Source organism: Sphaerodactylus townsendi, linkage group LG02 (assembly GCF_021028975.2).
Source record: "Sphaerodactylus townsendi isolate TG3544 linkage group LG02, MPM_Stown_v2.3, whole genome shotgun sequence".
NCBI classification, from domain to species: Eukaryota; Metazoa; Chordata; class Lepidosauria; order Squamata; family Sphaerodactylidae; genus Sphaerodactylus; species Sphaerodactylus townsendi.
Window position 1 is genome coordinate 69,369,429 of NC_059426.1, and position 6,281 is coordinate 69,375,709.

Consider the following 6,281-nt stretch of genomic DNA (forward strand, 5'->3'; position numbering starts at 1 on the left):
GCCACTGGGAGAGGTCATCTGGAAGTTTGGGTCTTGGTGCCATCAATATGCTGACACGCACCCAGTCTATTTTGCTAAGCACCCAGAAATGGCTTTGCTTTAAACCAGTGCTTGGAGGTTGAGAGGATGCTGAATAAATAAGTTAAAGTGAATCCAGGCAGAATGAAGAGCTACCAGAAGGGAAGTCCTGGGCCTCCCAGGGAATCAGTTGCCCATGATGCACAGGTGGGGGAAACAGTGGGCATCTGAAATGAATTCATAGTTTGGATTCAGTCCTGCTTCTGGATAAGCTGATAGGAGCATCAGAAGCCAGGAGTGCTTTTACCTGTTATATTACAGCCTCTGGCCCTCACCACATTTTGCTTTTGTAACCTCCAGAATCAGGTTCTTCTCTACTGTTTTGGTGGGGTTGCTCTTGAAGGTAACTCAAAAGGGACAACTAGCACAAAATGCCTCCGCTTGCTTCCTGAGAAATCTTGGAAAGCATGAGCATATTCTACTGATATTGTAACTGCACTAGCTGTCTGTTTGCTTCCAGGCCCAGTTTAAGCTACTTATTTTTAAGGCTCTTCATATCCTAGAACCAGGTAGCCTTCTGGGGGCTGCCCCTTCCTTTGTATCAGCCTTCTTTAGTAGGAGTTTTGTCAGAACAGCAGCAGCTAGAAACAAAGCTGCCCAGAGGTCTTCCTGTTGCAGTCACAGGGTGGCCCTCTTTGCTTTTCACAAAGGCGGTAAGGCTGGCATTTGGCAATTAACAGGCTGTGTTGTTTTGATTAGTAGTTGTTTTGTGATTTAATTGTTTGGTTTTTTGTTTAAAAATGTAGCTATTTTATGTTTACTTTAACATGCCATTTCATTGTTTGTGTGCTTTTGAGCATAGAAGCAGTGGCATATAAATGGTTTCAGTACAGGTCCATTTCCTCACACCTTCTTTCAGGTCCTTCTAACTGTAACATATATATCCCGTCCTTCCTCTAAGATATTTGAGTTGACCAAGGATATGTGATTGCTAACAGGTCACGCAGCGTACTTTGCAGCAAGCAGGTGTTCCAGTTCAGATCTTTCCTATCTAGTCTCTGAACCACTACATCACGCCAGCTTTCAAGAGGCAGGCTTTAACCTCATACCTGTGAAATTCTCAAGTTCCCACAGTTTACTTTCTCCCATATAAAGGAACAGCTGCCATTCACTTTCAAGGATGTGACAATTTGGCAGAATCTGCTCCTTATTCCCAGAAACCCCACCCTCCTCAGAGACCCCAAGACTTTGCACGCAGTGTGCATGCACTTAACCTATGTGCCCCACTGGCTTTTTGGGAACTTCAATTTTTCAAGGAAGCAATGCTGCATATTCCTCAAGTGACTTGAACAATGTAACAGGTGGGGACTGCTGAAAAGTCAGGAGAACTTGGGCTGACAGGAAACCATTCTTCTGAACCCCTCCAGCTCCTCCCATGGTTATTTGAGCAGTAAATTTGGTGTTCAAATAATTTTTCATGAGAATTGAGTTTAAGGCAAAAATGCAGCCAGCTGGGTTTCTTACAGCCCCACCCAGAGCCTGCAGTGGCGGGCTGCATCACCACTTCAGCACTGCCCCACCGCCTCCAAGAGGGCTTCTTGGCAACACAGGAGGCTAAAAACCTCCCCACTGCTGAGAAGCCCTCCAGTGGGCTCTACGGGTTTTGGGTGGCAAAGGCCAGGAGGAAGCTGACTAATGTTGGCTCCACCCCCCCCCCCCCCCCCCCCCCAGCCACAACCATGCAGCTTTTTGCACCAGTGGACCTAGGCAAGGGCAATGGCTTCTATGTCAAGTGCTGCAGAGCAACACCAGGGCAACACCCCCCCCCCCACACACACACAACCAATGCAAGGCTGTGCTGGCTCCAGAGGAGGATTCCCCCCCACCCCATCAGTCATCATAAGGGCTGAAAGCACATAATGTCTCTTATGTGGGAAAACTTGCTCTTCAGTTACCCAGATTCCCAGTTCTAGTTAGCTGTAGACCGGTCCCAGCACAGTACTTTTTGCTGCAAGGGATATTACCTAGCAACCTGAGGGCAGTTTGCATGTGCAAGCCCAATTCATCTTTGGTTTTGAGCAGGTACACCAGTGGTTTGGTATTCCTGAGATTTCTTCAGTTTGAAAAATTCAGAATCACATTTTGGTGATTCTTACTACATTCTAAACATATTCAAGAACTTTTCTGAATTCCACCAATTGTCTACTACTACTGCATGATTTCGAGTATGGGTCAGCAACATGGGTGAAATTCAGTGCCTTCAGAGAAATTGCCAGTCTTTTTCACTAGCCATTCTAAAGGGAAATGATCTGCAGAAGTGCTTGTAAGGCAATGGGGACTGATTTTGCATGTTAAAAATGCCCCGCTGTTGACACAGGGAATGCCCCGGCACAAATGGAGAGTTCCCCACAGCTCCTGGCACTGCAGCGGGTTTGTCACACTGTTGCCCCAGCGTCACCCCGCAGTAGTGGCTTTGGTTGGGACTTTCCACAACTGCAAAGGTTCAGGACATAAGAACGAGCCTGCTGGATCAGACCAGAGTCCATCTAGTCCAGCACTCTGCTACTCACAGTGGCCCACCAGGTGCCTTTGGGAGCTCACATGCAGGAGGTGAAAGCAATGGCCTTCTGCTGCTGCTGCTCCTGAGCACCTGGTCTGCTAAGGCATTTGCAATCTGAGATCAAGAAGGATCAAGATTAGTAGCCATAGATCGACTTCTCCTCCATAAATCTGTCCAAGCCCTTTTTAAAGCTATCCAGGTTCGTGGCCATCACCATCTCCTGTGGCAGCATATTCCAAACACCAATCACACATTGCGTGAAGAAGTGTTTCCTTTTATTAGTCCTAATTCTTCCCCCCAGCATTTTCAATGAATGCCCCCTGGTTCTAGTATTGTAAGAGAGAAAAATTTCTCTCTGTCAACATTTTCTACCCCATGCATAATTTTATAGACTTCAATCAATTCCCCCTTTCAGACGTCTCTTCTCCAAACTAAAGAGTCCCAAACGCTGCAGCCTCTCCTCATAAGGAAGGTGCTCCAGTCCCTCAATCATCCTCGTTGCCCTTCTCTGCACTTTTTCTATCTCTTTGATATCCTTTTTGAGATGTGGCGACCAGAACTGAACACAGTACTTCAAGTGCGGTAGCACCATGGCTTTATATAAAGGTATGACAATCCTTGCAGTTTTATTATCAACTCCTTTCCTAATTATCCCCAGCATAGAGTTTGCCTTTTTCACAGCTGCCATGCATTGAGTTGACATTCCCATGGAACTATCAACCAAGACACCCAAATCCCTTTCCTGGTCTGTGACTGATAGCACTGACCCTTGTAGCGTGTATGTGAAGTTTGGATTTTCCCCCCCTATGTGCATCACTTTGCATTTTGCTACATTGAACTGCATTTGCCATTTCTGAGCCCACTCACCTAATTTATCAAGGTCCGCTTGGAGCTCTTTGCAATCCTTTGCGGTTCTCACCACCCTACATAATTTGGTATCATCTGCAAACTTGGCCACCACGCTACCCACCCCTACTTCCAGGTCATTTATGAATAGGTTAAAGAGCACTGGTCCCAAAACAGATCCTTGGGGGACACCACTCCCTACATCTCTCCATTGTGAGAACTTCCCATTTATTCCCACCCTTTGTTTCCTGTTCCTCAACCAGTTTTTAATCCATAGGAGGACTTCCCCTCTTATTCCTTCATTGCTGAGTTTTCTCAACAGTCTCTGGTGAGGAACTTTGTCAAAAGCCTTTTGGAAATCCAAGTAGACAATGTCCACTGGTTTCCCCTTATCCACATGCCTGTTTACACCCTCAAAGAACTCTAGTAAGTTTGTAAGACAGGACTTGCCTCTGCAAAAGCCATGCTGACTCTTTCTCAGCAGGTCTTGCTTTTCTACATGTTTAATAATTTTATCTTTAATGATAGATTCTACTAATTTACCAGGAACAGATGTCAAACTGACTGGCCTGTAATTTCCTGGGTCCCCCCTAGACCATTTCTTAAAGATTGGTGTGACATTGGCCATCTTCCAGTCTTCAGGGATGGAGCCTGATTTCAGGGATAAGTTGCATATTAAAGTGAGAACATCAGCAATTTCACGCTTGAGCTCTTTAAGAACTCTTGGGTGAATGCAATCTGGATTTGGTAGCATTTAGTTTATCAATGGCTGCCAGAACTTCTTCCTTGTCTACCACTATCTTTGCTAGTTCCTCGGATTCACCTCCTAAGAAGCTTGGTTCAGGTGCAGGAATTTTCCTCACCTCCTCTTTTGGAATGCCCCTCTGTTGCTCCAGTGGCTTCTGCTGCCGTGAAAACTCCTCAGCAGCAGAACGAGGCCATTTTTCATATTTTGCTCTTTTGGCCCGCCCCTCCAATGAACAGGCGCCTCCCCCCCTTGCAGTGGAATAAAAAATACGGAGGGAGGAACCTTGCAAAAAAGTGTCATAAACTGGAGGGCAGCAATTCTCTTGCACACACAAGTTTAGATGGGGGTGTGTGTGTGTGTTGGAGTGCCATGATTCCTTCTCACATGCAGGGATTTTAGATGGGTGTGTGTGTGTGAGGGCACCAATTCCCAGTGTCTTTTTTGTGCAGAGTCATTTAAAACTAAATTGGTGAAAGTGAGGGGGAGGGAAGATTCTGCCAATCAGAATGTGGGAAATGGAAATTGCCCGCGCATGCGTAGAAAACATTGCAGAACTCATGGTGCAAGTGGAGGAGCGCCAGGGAGCAGTGCAAAGTCAACAGGGGGAAAGCCCCACAACAGCTGTGCTCCCGGATATAGCACGGGGGATTTTTACTGTGCAAAATCAGCCAGGCTATGTTGAGAAGGCACTTCAGGTGATGCAGCCGCCGCCTACCTTTGTTATTTCCTTTTAAAGCAGTCCTCCAAGTGAATTCTTGATCATCTGTGACTTTGATAATAACAAATGTTGATCTAAGAAAACTAGGCAGGCTCTGTACTCCTGGAGCTATAGGCCCTGATTTGTCTAACCAGAGTAATCCTTCCCTGGTTGTACATTAAAATTTTTCCTAATTCCATTAATAGGTAGGATCAATTAAGATCAATGAACAGGAACCAACGTAGTTTCCCCTTGTTTCTATACAATGCAGGTTTGTAAGCAATCCAAGGGTCTATGCAGAACAGGATGAATTTAACTATATCAGCTTTAGTCTCACCACATATAAAGCAGTATGGGGCTACACATTTTGGCTATGTGATGTGCTCCTCCCCAAACTTGTAAACACTGTTGCTGTGCAGTGTCAGCAAAGGAACATCAAGCCTGACCCTCATGTTGAAAGAGGCCTAATGTTGTCTAGAACTCAAAATCCAGAACCCCATGAATTCTGAGATGACCGAGGAGGTTTTAAGACAGGGGTCCCCAAACTTTTTAAACAGGGGGCCAGTTCACTGTCCCTCAGACTGTTGGAGGGCCGGACTAAAAAAAACTATGAACAAATTCCTATGCACAAATGATTGTAAAATGTTTGATTTCACCTTTCAGCCTTTCAGCCTTTCTGTCATGGTCTATTTTTAGAACAGTGACCAAAGTATGTCAAGTACAGGGTGGGCTCCAAATATTGTTGGGGAGGCTGTGGAATACCTTCCCCTGTAAAAAAAAAAGCAGAACTTTCCCAATGAAGCATTCCATCTAACCCAGGATCAGGTATCTTCCTGGGTTCTTTCCTCCCTAGCAGCCATCGCTGCCATGCCTGGCGGGCCGGATAAATGCCTTCAAGGGGCCACATTTGGCCCCCGGGCCGTAGTTTGGGGACCCCTGTTTTAAGACAATAGAGTATTAAGTGCTTCAGCTCATGCTATCTCCATAGTCAAATAAAAGTAACTTGGCATTTAATTCTTCATTTCCCACTGATTCACTCTCACAATCAACAGGACCCTTTTAGGGCTTCCATCTTTTTCCCCTCTCCCAAATTCTCTGCGTAAGAGGTTCTCTCACACTACTTAGTAACACCTGTCTATGCCAAGTTTTGTAACATTATGGCAACGTTATGGAGCTTCCTCATGAACAAAAGTTACATAAATGAAGAACGTCTGCCTATTTTCTTCAACATGCCTCATATGTTCTTCATTCTGTATGTTTAGAATTATTGGGAGCCATGTACAAAGCTAGTATTGTGGAAAGAAGCAGGAAACGTGTGGTGTGGATCCTGCCAATGACACTTCAGGTCTGGTGGCAAGTCCTCCAAGTGTCAGGCTTCATCCAAAGAAGCCAAGAAAATTGAATCATCCCAT